Raw genomic sequence first — 15,651 nt, forward strand, 5'->3', positions numbered from 1 at the left:
CACTTCATTTACATAGGAACATACCTGTATTCATTTTCATATTCTTTTTCAATATAAGTTACTATAAGATACGGAATATATTCTCCTGTGCTATACAGTATAAACTTGCTGTTTACTCTATACATACTATCTGCAAATCTTGAACTCCCAATTTATTCCTTCCCACACCCTCTCCCCTCAGGTAACCATAGATTGGTTTCTGTGTCTCTGTGTCTGTTTCTGTTCTGTAGATAAGTTTACCTTTTTGATTGTTTGTTTTTTTTTTTTTTTTGATTCCATATGTGAGCGATCTCATATGGTATTTTTCTCTCTCTTTCTGGGTTACTTCACTTAGAATGACATTCTCCAGGTCCATTCATGTTGCTACAAATGGCATTATTTTATTATTTTTTTATGGGTGAATAGTAGTCTGTTGTACATATATACTACAACCTCTTTATCCAGTCATCTATCAGTGGACATTTAGGTTGTTTCCATGTCTTGCTATTGTAAATAGTGCTGCTGTGAACATTGGGGTGTAGGTGTCTTTTTGAATTAGGGTTCCTTCTGGATATGTGCCTAGGAGTGGGATTGCTGGGTCATATGGGAGGTCAATTTTTTGTCTTTTGAGGAACCTCTATACTGTTTTCCACAATGGCTCCACCAAACTGCATTCCCACCACAGTGTAGGAGGGTTCCCAATTCTCCGTAGCCTCTCCAGCATTTATTGTTTGTGAACTTCTGAATGATGGCTATTCGGACTGGCGAGATGTGATATTTGATTGCAGTTTTGATTTGCATTTCTCTGATAACGATATTGAGCACTTTTTCATGTGCCTATCGGCCATTTGTATGTCTTTATTGGAGAAAAGTTTCTTTAGGTCTTCTGCCCATTTTTGGATTGAGTTGTTTGTTTTTCTTTCTTATGAAGTGTAAAAGCTGTTTATATATTCTGGGAATTATGCCCTTGTCAGTCTCATTTATTGCAAATATTTTCTCCCATTCCATAGGTTGTCTTTTTGTTTTGCTTACTGTTTCCTTTGCTGTGAAAAAGCTTGTAAGTTTAATTACATCCCACTTGTATATTTTTGCTTGTATTTCTATTGTTTGAGTAGACTGCTCTAGGAGATCATTGCTGAGATGTATGTCAGATGTTTTGCCTATGTTTTCTTCTAAGAGTTTTATAGTGTCTTGTCTACATGTTTAAGTCTTTAAGCCATTTTGAATTTATTTTTGTGTATGCTGTGAGGGAGTAGTCTAACTTCATTGATTTACATGCAGCTGTCCAGTTTTCCCTACACCATTTTCTGAAGAGGCTGTCTTTACTCCATTGTATGTTCTCACTTCCTTTGTCAAAGATTAAATGACCAAAAGTTTGTGGGACTATTCTTGGTAATTTTGTTTATCCGTTCATTGATGGATGGATATTGTTTGTAACCTTTGGCTACTCTGAATGATACTGCCATGAATATTGATGTGCAAGTTTTTGTCAGAAAATGTTTTCATTCTGTTGGCTGTACAGTTGGCCCGCCATATCTGTAGTTTCCACTTCATGGATCCAGATGGCTGATTGTAAAGGGACTCGAACATCCTTGGATTATGGAATCCAGGATGGGGGGTTCCTGAAACCAACCCCCCGAGGATACTAAGGGATGACTCTACATGTAGGAGTGAAATTGCTGAGCCATATATTTCTAACCTTTTGAGGAAACAACAGACTTCTCCAAAGAAGCTGCACCATTGTCCCTTTCCACTGGCCGCATATGAGGTATCTCTGCCTCCTGAACAACACTTGTTATTGTGCATGTTTTGATTATAACCATCCTGGTGGGTGTAAAATAAGATCTCATTTTCATTTTGATTTGTCTACTGATGCTGAGCTTCTTTTCATATGCTTTTTGGCCTTTTGTGTATTTTTTTAAATCCTTGGAAAATTTAAAAATTGGGTCGATTTTCTATGTATTGTTCAGGTGTAAGCTTTTGTTATATATCCTGGATACAACTCTCTTATTAGATACATGCTTTGCAAAAATTTTCTCCTATTCTGCAGATTGTCTTTTCGCTTTAGATTTTTAAACATTAAAAAAAAATTCTTTATAGGGGAGGTAATTAGATGTATTGATTTATTTTATTTTTCTTGCTAAGCACGCAGTCTATCACTTGAGATACCCCCTACCACTGCCATTTCACTTTCTTGATGATGTCCTTTATAAGAAAAAGGTTTAATTTAGATGAAGTCCAGTTTATCTGCTTTTTTCTTCTATCACTGGTGCTCCTGGTATTGTATCTAGGAAACCAAAGCCTATCCTAGGACCACAAAGATTTATACTGTATCTTCTTTTAAAAAGTTTGTACATTTATTTTTTACATTTCTGTCTGTGATCCATTTTGAATTAACTTTATTTGTAATATAAAATATGGGGGTCCAGATTCCAGATTCATTCTTTGCCTGCAGATACCCAGCTTTCCCTGCACCATTTGTTGAATAGACTATTCTTTCCATGGGGTGTTGTTGGCACCCTTGTGGAAAACTGACTGTAAATGTAAGATTTTTCCCCCTGGGATTTTATTGTGTCTTATAGATTTATTTACCCTAACTTATGCCAGTACCATACTGACTTAGTTCTATAGCTTTTTAGTACCCTTTAAAGTGAGTCCTCCCACTTTGCTCTGCTTCTTCAAGATTGTTTTGGCTGTCCTGGGCCCCTTGCACTTCCATATGAAATTTGGGATAAGTTTTTCAATTTTTGCAAAGAAGTCAGCTGGAATTTTGATAGGGATTCCACTGAATTTGTAAATCACTTTGGGGAGTCTAACATTTTTAGCAATATTGTCTACCATTCCATCAACATGGGATGTCTTCCATATATGTAGATCTTTTAAAATTTTTTGGTGATACTTCAAAATATTCAATGTACAAATCTTGTAAATTTTTGTTAAATGTACCTCTCACTTTATTTTTAATGCTGTTGTAAATGGAAAGGCTGAGCTTCTTGAGGGTAGGACTATATATCAATTTGTTTATTTCTAGGATTTCTATGCAGCAAATACCCTAGGTTTTTATTTGCTACATAAATCTATCCACAACTCTTCCCACCCCCGTGTTATAAGAAACAAAGACCCAGGTTAAGCTAGCTGAACAACTATGTGGAAGTGAGAAATGAGACCCTTGGTTGGGGCTTTGTGCAGATGATACTGAGAGCTTATTTAGGATGGCTTCATCTTAATTTCTTTTAAACAACACTTTCGGTGTAGTCAGATACATTAAGAACATGCCCTTTTGATGTGCAGAGGAGCTAAGACTATTATCAAATAATTTCTAGAGAGAGTGTTGTACTTGAAATCTAATTTGCATCAATCTTTGAAGATTTATGTTTCAGGAGCTTTGAATAAAGAACACCTGTCTTTATTCATTAGTGACAAATGCTCAAGCAACATGTAATAATCTGAGAAACTGCCCCGCCCCGTAGTGCTGGGTGGCTGCAGCTGTAACCGGAGTCAGGGCTTACCTTTCCCAGTATGCTTGTGCTGATCTGTTCAAAGCGGTTCGTCCAACAGTGTGTCTGTAGTCTGTTGGACATAGCCATAAAATATTGAGTTAAGGTTGCTGGAATGCGTTATATTCTTATTAATAATAAGTAAGCACATATTGAGTGCTTACTGTATGTTGGGAATTGTCCCTCAGCCTCACATGAATATTATTTCTCTTAAAACTTCACATATTTCCTTGTTATTCTCACTTTACAGATAAGGAGACTGAGAATTAAGTCTTCTCTCCTTTGGGGGGAGCTCATAATCAATGACGGGAAGTTGTAAGGAAAAAGATATTGATTCATCCTGAGAAATCATTTTTCTGAGAGTCAGCAGTGAAGACGGTGGACACTGAAGAAGGTGATCATTGTTCGATTGAGACGAGCCCCGGGTTGTACGGAGTCAGCATCCCTGTCCTGGACACAGCCAGTGTAGAGCTGCGTGGTGGGTGAGGCGGCGAGGCCGCGGAGGGAACGCGGATGCCGGGCCGTTGGGCTGTGCTCAGGCCCGGTGGGGCTTTCTCCTAAGGGCAGTGGACAGTCATTGACAGATTTTACCTAGGGGAGAGGGGTGCTCTCGTAGATCACTTTTGTCTTGTAGAATGCTTAGAAACATTTAGAAGGCTCAGCAGGAGGTGATGTGATGAGTCAGATTGGGTGGCTGCCAGGTGTAGGAGTGGAGAATTTTCAAGTGGTTTTCAGTCCCAGTTTTGTGGCTCAGTAGCCGTGTCACTTTGGATGATTCACTCAAGGAAGTGAAACAATTTATCTAATCAATAAAAGCAGTGATGTACCGACCTCCCAGGACTGCTGTGGCGATCCAGTGAGATAACGTGTGCACAGTGTGCAGCATGGTACCCAGCACAGTGTCAGTGCTGAGTGAGTGCCAGTGAGTATCTGGTAGGACAGGTGTGGGTGTTGGGACTCGGTGACTGAGGAAATCTGGGCCCTGAAGGAGGGGTCCAGTCACATCTGTGAGTGATGGGCCTGAGCTGGGAGAGGCAGAGAGACCTTGCCTCCCGACCAGGGGCCCTGGGCAGGACGGCTATGGGAGGAGCACCGTGAAGTCAGCTCTTTGCAGGTGGAGTTGGAGTTGCCCTTGAGACATCTAAGTGCAGTGTCACGAGCTCAAAGAGGAGGTTTGGACCCAGGATGTGAATTTTCCTATAATCTTAATCCCTGAGGACGCCGAGGTATTGATCACTGAACGTGAAGGCATACTTTACAGGACAAGTGAATAGTAGTATCATCTCTGTCATCAAAGCTCATGTCTCTTTATTCATCACCCACTTTGCTAATTGGGTAATTACAGAGCTCACTTCACCGACCTCCCCTGGGCTCAGGCTCCACAGTAAAGAGCTGGTGAGCCTCCCTCCGTTCCAGAAGACGACACATTATGCTGGTAGACTTCTGTACCTCGCCAGACTTAGAATTTTAGTTTGTTGATTTAATTCTATTTTCTGTTAGCCAACTCCTGACAAGAGAGACGTTTTACCTCATGGTCATATTTCAGTTAGCTGTTACTGAGAATTGCTGATCTGATCCACAGAGTAAGTATTATATTAACCTTGTAGAGTATTTATCATTTTTCTGTCTTTGCCCTTTAATTTTGTATGCCCTTTCTCTATCCTATTTGGGGCCTTAAATTTTTTTAATTAAAAGATGTCTGTTTGCAGTTAAGAAAACAAAAGATAAAATACACATGATAGCTAAACTTAGAAAATATCTAGTGTGTTTTCTGTCTCGGCAATGGAGGGTTGTAGAAACTTGTGAAAACCTTCATTACACAAGTTTCTTAAAATGCGGATTAAGAAATAAAACCTTCCTTCCTCATCTTTCAAGCTGCACAGCTAATTGTCAAGAAAGTGAGGGGAAATCCTCAGAAGCCAAGACAAACCAGAAAGCAGGGATTCTGGGTGATACATGAGCCTTAGAAGCCCTGGGGTGCCTGTTGGCTCCTGTACTGAGTTTCAGTTGCCTTGACAGTAGGGCAGGTGGTGAGCCCGAAGCCTCTCACACTGGGAGTTGGATGACTGATCATATGTAAGGCCAAGCCCATTCCGAGAAGCATGGTTTACTAAAGGGTGAACTAGGGAAAAAAATTTCCTCAAGGCAAGACAGTAGGGAAAGTCAATTTTGTTGGAAGAGGGGAAAAATAACAAATCCAAAGTAAGGATATAGTTTAAGCTGTTCTGGCATGAGAGTGACCACAAACTCCTGGCAGAGAAGCACAGCTACTCCTGGAATGAGAAGCTGTGTTTTGAATGGATCAGTGAACAGCCATTCCGAAAAAGGCCTCCAGAGTCTTGTGGATCAAGATACTGGACGGCAAACACCTCTCTTCCAAGGTCTCATTCAAATAACCGGAAATGTTTTAAAGGAAAGAAGCCACAATCATATTTCTGTTTATTGACATTACTATATGCTAGGAATTCAGAGGTAACTATGGAGTTGACTCCTCATTTATGGACCTTACTTTCTCTTTGGGGAGAAAAACTGACATAGTTGGGGAGCTTGGTAGAGGGAGGTGTTAGTCTGTTGCAATTAGCCAGGAGAGGAGATTAAGAAAGCAGTGAAGGGTGGGTGAACTTTTTAGCTGAGGACAGACAGCCTTGCTCAGTTGACTTTTAATTGCAGGCTCAATGAGTAGTCACTGGAGGGAATAGATCTTACAGAGGATGGACTTAACTCAGGGCTCTTCAGAATGGACAAGTGAACCTGGAGAAAGACAGTCAAATCTGTGCAGACATTGAAGTTCACTTGAACGTGCTGTATCCCTGAGCCAAAAATCGGACAATTAGAAAGCACTTCTTGAGGACAGAGGAGTGGTTTTTAAGGTTCTCCAAGAATGAAGCCCAGGGAGCCGAGATGGCCAGTTGTCAAACTGTAACTTTGCAATTTGGACGGTGTATCCAGCAAGGTTATTGGCATTTTATGGGTTTCCATTTCTCGTTAATACATGTGAGGTGATGAGGACGTGGACACACGTGTTTGACACCTTGTCGAGGTGACTTTGGGTTCCTGCCTAGAAGGGCGGTCACAGCTGCGCCTGCGTCAAACATCTTGCTGCCCATCCCGCTCCCCGGCTCCGTGATCACTGCAGAGTCGTCCCTTGTTAACCTGTCCATCTCCTCTGTGACATCATAACCCATGAAAAGACCGGAGCGTATTAACTTGGCTTTCTTAAAGTCAAAGGAACAGATCTAATATGGAGTCAGATTTGTTCTTTCCTATTTCAGTAGTGCCATGGAGAAGGAAGTTTGGGCAGCTTTTTGTAGGGTCCTGGAGGATTTCTCTCTCAGCGTCTGGGTGCCTCTATTGAAAACCCTTCATAGCTGTCTGGCGTGCTGTAAAACTACTCCACCTGTTTTGCCCTGAAGATGTGTTCAGCTTATAACTCATCTCTACTCCTTGGAAAACAACTCAATAAAAACTCAGTTGGTTTTCCACCAGCCATGGGCAGGGGTGAGGGATAGCATGTTACTATATTATAAAATAATAATAATAATAATAATAATAATAATAATAATAATAATAATAATAATAATAATAATAATAATAATAATAAAAAAATTAAAAAATAAAATCAATAATAATATTATTAATAAAATCAATCATATTATTAATAATAATAAAGTTAATAATAATAAAAGAAGTTTTAAAACAGCACTGGGCACATAGGAGAGAGTCAATAAATGCTTCCTGGCTGAAATCAAAAGTGATGGCTCAGTGATTCCATGGCTGCTGTGTTTGCTGAACTTGTTACTCCTTTGCTCCATTACACTTTTTTTAAACTGAAAAAGAAATACATGCATATGGTTAAAAACAATTCAAACAGCACAAAAATACACAAGTGAAAGAAGTTTTCCCTCATCCCCTGTTCTTCCAGCCCTCCCTGGAGATGCCACTGTTTACTATCCTTTGTGTGCTTTTCCAGATATGCTATGCATATTCCCACCTATGTATGTAAATTCCTTTAAAGTTTTAGTTATTTTTAACTTAAAGGGATTTAAATCCTCAAGTGGCTTCTGCCTCGGTAATAGAAAAAAACAAACCTGACTCCATAATAGATCTGTTCCTTTGACTTTAACCTTTTGCTCTGTCTCCTAGGCTTCATCTTGCTTGTAAAACAATGTTGCCTAGAGCCTGAAATATACAGAAGAGCCTATTCTGAAGGCTCTGACCTTTAAGGATATTTAACACTTTTCCATTCGTAAAATGATAACAAGTTACAGAATAGAAAATAACTTTTGTTGGAGGTTTACAGAGATTTGACCCAGGCAGATAGCTGCAAGAACAAAGGATTCTAACAACAAGGAATTCCTACACCAAGAAGTTTGCAACAACCAAGCACATAGGAAACGAGCCTGAATTCTGACTTGGGGAGATGGTTTTCCAGGACATTAGTTTGCCATCTAGCTCTACAGAAACTTGCTTTTCCATGCCCCAGCAGCGGGTCTCCCAACTTATTGGCCTGTCCTTCACTGAGGAGAATGAATTTGGACTCGGTAACACTCCTATCTAGCAAGCTGGGCACTGGAACTGAGGACAGCTCTCTCACACACAGGAACCTACTGTGAGCCCTTGATGGTTCCACTTGGGTTAGGTGTGTTTTACCCAGGAGGGATGGACTATGTACCAACACTCAGGCAGTCTGCTCTGTCTGGGGCTCTGATCTTGTACCTCCCGCTCCCCGCAAGGCCAACACCTGGGACAGTGGAGCTAAGGCAGAGATCGTGCCTGCCTGTTTCCCAGCCTGTAAAAGAGTAATATTTACACTTCCCAAGGTAGTTCTGAGAGACAACACCTGCTGGTGTTTGGTTCCCAAGCAACAGGAAACCCAGCTCCACGTGGGGACAACGGGTGTGATCCCCGTAGGGGTTCTGCAGAGGCGTCGCCTGGAGGGCTGGACCAGGGAGGTAAAATTTGACCTGCGGGCCTTGAAGGGTTACAGAATGGTACAGAGGCAGGTCTGCCGCCTCCTTCGGGGTGCCCCAGAAGTAAAGCTTTTTCTCTACATCTCCGCTACTCCCTTCTCCAGATCCCTACCTACTCTCTGCTCCTCCTGTCCATCTGTCTCCCTCCACTTTTCCCCTGCTCTCCTTCTCCCCCATCTTCTCACTCCCTCGATGCCCCAGCCTCTATCACAGAACCAAGAGAGGCTCTCTGGCCCTCCTGCGCATGTGCAGTCGGTGCCAGCTGGACCGGGGGTTGGAAGCTCCAACTCCGAGCTGGGAATCGGCCCCAAATTCTTCTCAGCTCTGTCGACCGGTAGGCCTTTAGCTCCTGCCCGGGGCCGGGGCCTCTGGCTGTGGAAATGCAAGTTGGGGGGCTCCCGGGAAAGGGGTCAGGCGTCTGCGGGAGGGCGGTCCGCGCGTCAAAGCCCGCGAGGGCGCGAGTCAGCCTGTGTTCAGCTGAATTTCGCGGGCCAGACCCCTCTGCCCACGCCACCTACCCCGGCGCCCTGGCCACAGCTGTCCAGGGCCAGGTGTCCACCTGCCGCCTCTCGCCCCATCCGGGCTCCCCTCAGTCCGCGGCTGTCGACCCCTTCCCCTCTCCCGCCCACGAGTCCTCTCCTCCCGGGCTTCCTCTCCTTGGCCGCTGGCTCGTCCCTGCCCCTGGGAGGGCTGTGTCCCGGGTGGGCGGGTTCTGTGGACCCGATCGGGGGCGGGCGGCTTTGGCTGGTGCTGGCCTCAGAGCGGGGCTGCAGCCGGCGTCCCCACCCCCGCTTTCCCTGCCCTGCGACCCCGGGGCTGCCCTCCTCTCCCTTTCCAGCTCCCTGAGGACCAGCTCAGCGGCATGCGCCCTGCTTCCCGGGCTTAGAGCCTCAGGTTGTAAAGCCCAGTTTCTCCTGATGGAGTCTGGAAAAGTGAGCGCCAGTGCTGAGGGAGTTTCCGTCTCCCACCTCAGTGTTTCTGCCCCAGGTAAGTACCTTGAACAATTTCAGGTGTTATGATGGCGGTGCTTGTTGAGGTCACGTGTTTTTATAGTGCCAGGGATTACAGTGTTGAAAGCAGGGCTTGGTTCAGTTAAAAATGAGCTGAAGGCATGAGGCTGTGACATGCTCCTTCCTTCCCTCTCCCAGGGTGAAACGTGTGACCGTCGATTTTAAAAACATAGTTAAAGTCCCTAACTAGCCCAGCTCAGCTAGTGTGTGTTAACAGGAACAGCACCACCAGAGGCGTTGGAGACCCAAGGACATTGCAGTCCTAAAAAGCTCCTGGCACAGTTTAGTTTGTTTTGGTTTTTTGTTTTTCTTAAATTGTGGGGTAGACTAGTTGTATAGAGGGAAAAATAATTGTCAAGGAATATTTTTTCATATAACAGCTTTATTGTGATATTGTTCACACACCATGAATTCCACCCATTTAAATGGTACAATTCAGCAGCTTTTAGCATATTCACAGTGGTGCAACCATTATTATTCCAGAACGTTTTCATCACTTCAGAAAGAACAGTGGAAATGAATGACCTAACCACCCCTCCCCAGTGGTGGTTCTAAAGAAGTTTCTTGGCTGTTCCTGACCATAAATTAACTTGTTACATTCCATGAAAAGTCTGGTAGGAATTCTAATCAGAATTGCCTTGAATCTGTCTATCAAAACAGGAAGAATAAATGTCTTTATGGCATAAACTTCTTCTACACTTGAATATATCTGGGACCCTATCTTTTCATCTCTCCAGAGCCTGGCCCATGGGAAGTCCTCACTAATTTTTGGGCTTGTGAATGATGAGATTCTATACATCATTAGTTGCCACTGTAGAATTTCACAGAAGAGAAAAGTAACCTCAGTGAAGCCAAGTGACTGTCTGATGGTCAGAAAGAGTGACAGCCAGTGCTGGAGTGATCCAGTGGACTTGGTGCTTCTAACCAGAATTCTCCACCACCTACAGCTAAGGGGATAAGTGTGTTCTTTTATTTTATCTTAATGGCGTTGATTTTATTTATACTTATTTTTTAAAATTATTTTTAATGAATTGTAGTCAATTTACAATGTTAGTTTCAGGTGTACAGCAGAGATTCAGTTATAAACATATGCATATGTATATACATATGTTTTAGATTGTTTTTAGCACAACTCATTACAAGAAATTGAATATAGTTCCCTGTGCTATATAGTAGGTCCTTGTCATTTATTTTATATTTATTAATGTGTATCTGTTAATCCCCCCTTTCCTGCCTGCTAACCACAGTTTCCTTTCTATGTCCATGAGTCCATTTCTAGCAGCATCATTTTTCCTAGTAACATACGCTGGTTGACTGCTTTCAGCTTCAGTAATTCCATCTTATCTGTGAGCGCTTTTCTTCTGGTGGCCTTTATGTGGTTTGCTCACGTGGTAATAGAGATCTTTATTTGGGAGAACTCCAGGCCTAGTGTAGTCCCTGGTACAGAGTGCCCACTGAGTTGATGCTTGAACTGGGAAAAAAACATAGTAAATGTTGGAATTTCCACTATGGTTGAGACTTCCAGGTTTCTGTAACCTGTTTACCCCACCTTATTATTGGCTGCCCCCATACTGGGTAATATGGTGGGATTTCATGGTATGGTGGTGTAGAGACAGGGCCTTGTATGCTTCTTCTCTTTCCGTTTTCTAACACTCATTCTCCTGGGCCTCCCAGATACTCCCCCAGCAGAGCCCAGGGCTGGATTGATGCTGCGCTGAAGCAATATTTATTAATAAGGCCATTTCCTCATCTCTTCTGAACTTCCGTTTCTTTCTCTGCACAATGAGGGCTTAGACTAGATAAGTGCTTTTCAGTTTCTTTTAAAGCCATGTTTCCTTTGAGAAACAGAAAATGCAAATCTCTCCTCCCATCCCAACCCTTTAGATTTTGATATGTCCTCCAGGGAGTGACATAGCTCTTTGTGGAAAATTGAAGTTATTGTGATTCCAGAAGGCACAGAAAAGACTCTTCAGAAATTTATTGCAGGGAGAGGGTAGGAAAGGGGCAGCATGTCACAATTTCTAGTGTGAGCCCTGGAACAGTGGCTTGGGTTTAAATACGGTGTCTGATGTGGCCTCTCTCTAATCTTGTACAATATGATAAACTTCTCTACCTCAGTTTCTTAATGTGTCAAGTTGGGGTGATAACATTTTAAGGCTTTTGTGAAACATTATACACATAAGCCATCTATGTCTCGGTAGAAACAAGACCTGCTAGGGAGTCAGGGATTTCTTTAAAAAAAAATCTTGTCCATAGCAGTCTGTGGGTGTGTATTTTGAATTACCTGGAGGGCGAGGGTTGAGTCTAAAGTCCATCATGGGACAGGTGGCCCATAGTTCTCTGTGCCCCCAGATTGACCCCTCCTCCCCAGTCCTCTTCCTCAGTCCAAGATGAAGTTCCCTAGTAGATTTACACATAGGTCTTGTGGAAATGGCTTTTCATTTTATTGATTCAACAAGGAGGGCTGCCATCATGATCTCTGTGGTCAGGTTTTGGTGACCTGAAGGCTATGCAATTGGGGGTTTCTATTAAATAAAAAAAAAATTACAAATAGAAAATTAGAACAAGGGTGGTGACAGGGGCTCTTGGAAGTGGGGACCATTAGCTTTGTTAGCTTCAGGTGCAGTGGCCTTTGGCCACGAGGTCCCATCCTCATGCTCTGATGTTGGAGGGATTAGTGGGTTCAGTGGGAATGTTAACTGAGTGTATCTCATGGGCTAGGCATTGTCGTACTTGTACTGTGTGTTCCTTATTTGAGACAATGAGCTCATTTAACCTCAATAGCCTCTTTAAAATATTAGACTTTTTATTTTGAGATGTAATGCAGGTTCCCCTGTACTTGTAGGAGATAATGTGCGGAGGGCCTATGGACCCTTTGCCCAATTTTCCTTAATGGTTCCATCTTGCAAAGTTGGGGTACAATTCATTACTGACTCACTAACCCTTTGAGGTTTGTGTTATTGCCCTCATTTCTATCTATGATTAAACTGGGGCTTAGAGAAGCACACAGGCCTGCCCAGGTCACCCACATGTTTAGTGTGTAGTCGGGTGTAACGTGGGCTTGGGATTTCCAGGAAGTACCATTATGATGGTCTGTGGCAGGGAGCAGCATTCACTTTGCTTGTTTATTCATTCATTCAACAAACATTTATTGAGTAACCTCTGTGGGTCAGATGCTTTCACAGGCTTATCTGATTCTTCAGCAGTACTGAGAATCAAGTATTATTTTGTTTTTTTTTAATCTGAGAAAATTAGCTCTGACAGTTTATAACACCCCCCAAAGGAAATATAGCTCATAAAGGAGGGATAGTAAAGTTGCACAGTCCCCCCTCTTTACGCAGGTGGTACCCTAGGCATTTTACATTTGCAAACTTCCATAATCCAGATATATTCTTGTAAGGCAAGGATTTTTTTTTAATTGAAGTATAGTCAAGTTTACAATGTTGTGTCAATTGCAAGGTGTTTTTTGAATTTTGAATTAAAAAATATTTTTTGAGAAGGGTAATTAGGTTTTTTCATTTGTTTCATTTTTTAAAATGAGGTACTGGGGATTGAACCCAGGACCTCGTACATGCTATGTATGTGCTCTACCACTGAGCTGTACCCTCTTCCCCAAGGCAAGTTTTCTTATCCATTTTTCTGCAGTTTAGGAGTTCAAATAAATTGGTGTTGAAATCCAGATCTTTTGATCCTACTGCGGTTCTTTTCTTTATAATCTGCTGAAGGGGGGTGGGGAAAGCAGTTCCTTTGTTCATTTCTTTATTCCGCAGTGTTGAGCACTGCCTTTGCATCAGGGTCTTGCTAGTTGCTTGGAAACAGAAAACAAGAAATGACCCTTCTATGCAGGGGCAGGAAGCCTAGACCAAAAGCTGGGTAATGTGATCCGAGCTATGGTAGCCATGTACAGACTCTGAGGACAAACTGTACCCCCGGCTTTGCTTGTGCTTCCCTTGCCTTCTGGCTGGTACACACCAGGTCACCGCAACCCAGAGGCGCCCGCAGCCCACAGCACAATATTTACTTCGATCTCCTCTCCCTTCTCGGCAGGGCCTGCAACATGAGCATCCCTGACTACGTGCAGTGTGCTGAGGAATACGAGACTCTCCCCGTGGTCGTCCAACCCGTGGGGATCATTTCAGAGGACAATTTCTTTTGCATCTATAAACGAATTTCCTTGGTGAGCCAGATCAGCCCGTGCGGCTCCCAGTGGGCACTCTGTATCCACTACAGGCACCACTATGCGTTCGAGAATGCGTGGAGTGACTTCCAGACCCACCGCACGGTCGTGGGCCTTGTCACCATTACCGACTGCCTCTCGGCCAAGGCCTTCGAGAAGCTCCATGTACAGAGGAGCTGTATGGCACCACGCTTAATGACTCTCAGCTCTTTGTCTTTGTGCTGCATGGGGAGGTAGCCGAGCAGCCGCGCACCAACGTGGCCTTCAAACTAGGAGGACTGCAGGGTGGTGGAGAAGAGGATCGAGGACTTCACTGAGTCACTGTTAATCTTGCTCAAGTCCAAGTGGCTGGATGGGACCCTGACAAGTCTGGGGAAAGGATCCCCCTCCTCTGCACATTGTTTGAGAAGGAGGACTTCATGGGACTGGACACAGACAGCAGGTAAGTGGAGGCCTGGAGGCCCGGCCACCCTGGGTGTGTGCCGGGTTCCTTCCCTACATCCAGGAAGGGATCAGCAAGGAAGAGGCCTGTCTTGTAGCCAAGGTCCGAGGGAGGTGCAGCCCGACGGTTTACAGACATTTAAAAGTGAATCTGCCTTTGTTTCAGAGAGATCCTTTTAGGGTCAGTGTGGAGACTTCCTCCGGCTTTTCAGCCAGGACATCTGGTGGGACCCCTGGAGTTGCTGTCCAATAGAGTAGCCACAGCCACTGATGCTATGAGCGCTGGGGAAGAGGCTGGTCTGAGCTGAGATATGCTGTAGGTCAAATGCACATCAGACGCTGAGACTTGTCTAGTAAAATTATGTAAACTATCTTGTTACTTTCATATATTGATTACATGTCAAAATGATAGTATTTTACATACAGCAGATTAAGTAAGATCTGTTCTTAAAATTAGTTTCTAGTATCTGTTTTTTTGTTTGTTTGATTTTTTCTTTGTTTACCGTTTTAAATGTGGCAACTGTGAAGCTTTCTTTACATGGCTCTCATTTCAATTTTCTTAGGCAGCCTGTCCTGGGACAGTCTCATCCCTTTGCTTATAAATGAGATGCTGAATCCCGAGAGGCAGAACGAGACGCTGGTTGAGCTGGGTCTGGAGCCGGTGTCTCCTGCCTCCCAGGCCCAGCACCTGCTGGGTTCAGGCCCTCTCTTCCTCCCCGACAGCCAGCATGCCATGTTAGGACATCAGAAACACCTCCAGGGAATTCCGGATGAACTCCTTATGCAGGGAAAGGCGTATCACGGAGTATGAGACAAAGCAGGGAAAGATTCATCCTCACTTTGTCAATGTGATTAAGTCAACGGCCCCACTTTTGCCTTGGAAGTGCAGACGAGCTCTCCTGGGCTTACTACCCCCCCACCTTCTGCTCTGTTTCCCCGTGTATCTATCATGCTTTCCCTCGGGCAGAAGAGGTGAGATGCCTTTGCCCAGAGGTGGTCCCCCTTTGCTGGGGAGATTGAGGGAAGCTGTGCCCCCACGGCCTACGGCCTCGGGCCTTGAGTCTGGAGGGCGCTCATGGCGGTACCACAGGTGACGGTCGGAGGACCTGGCACGGGCCCGCTGTGGAGGCAGTGCTCTGTGATTCTTGAAATTACCTAAGATCAAATCCTACTTTCTGGTTGTTGGTAAGTTGGAGGAGAAGATGACAGAGAATTGATAAAAAGAAAGTCCAGACCAGTCCTGTGAGTGAGAGGCATAGGGGGCCCGAGTCCCACTTGCGTGTGGTGCCTGGCGTGTTCTGGATGAATTTTCTGTTCCTCCCGGACATACCTCTATGACTTTAGTAAGGGGTGAGACATGTAGTGGCCATGATCTGTATTTGTCCTCGCAGGGCCCTGTGATCTACACGTCCGCACCCCCTTCTGCTCCTTGGGGATGAGGTGGCAGATTTAGGTGCTTGGGCACTGCTGTGGGCACAGCTGCCAGCACCGGGCTACACCGAGGCTGGATCCGTTCACCTCAAATGTCACCTCCTGCTGAGCCCCCAGGCATTAGTCAAGGTAGGTGCATCAGTGCA

At 44.1% G+C, this 15,651-nt stretch overlaps 1 protein-coding gene across 14 annotated transcripts in view; it reads left to right on the plus strand.

The window, feature by feature from the left end:
• Positions 1-15,651, plus strand: part of LOC141574279 (uncharacterized) — a 150,045-nt gene that overhangs the window by 76,557 nt on the left and 57,837 nt on the right. For 8 of the 14 annotated variants that reach the window (XM_074349048.1, XM_074349021.1, XM_074349026.1 and 5 more), the window contains 3 exons: positions 3,727-9,433; positions 13,504-14,075; positions 15,466-15,634. The gene's annotated coding sequence lies outside the window, so the exon portion shown is untranslated. Of the gene's footprint in view, positions 1-2,434; positions 3,659-3,726; positions 9,434-13,503; positions 14,076-15,465; positions 15,635-15,651 lie in introns of those variants that run through there. The other 6 variants (XM_074349025.1, XM_074349030.1, XM_074349022.1 and 3 more) reach the window with 5 other exon arrangements.

The sequence above is a fragment of the Camelus bactrianus genome, chromosome 20 (assembly GCF_048773025.1).
Source record: "Camelus bactrianus isolate YW-2024 breed Bactrian camel chromosome 20, ASM4877302v1, whole genome shotgun sequence".
Lineage (NCBI taxonomy): Eukaryota > Metazoa > Chordata > Mammalia > Artiodactyla > Camelidae > Camelus > Camelus bactrianus.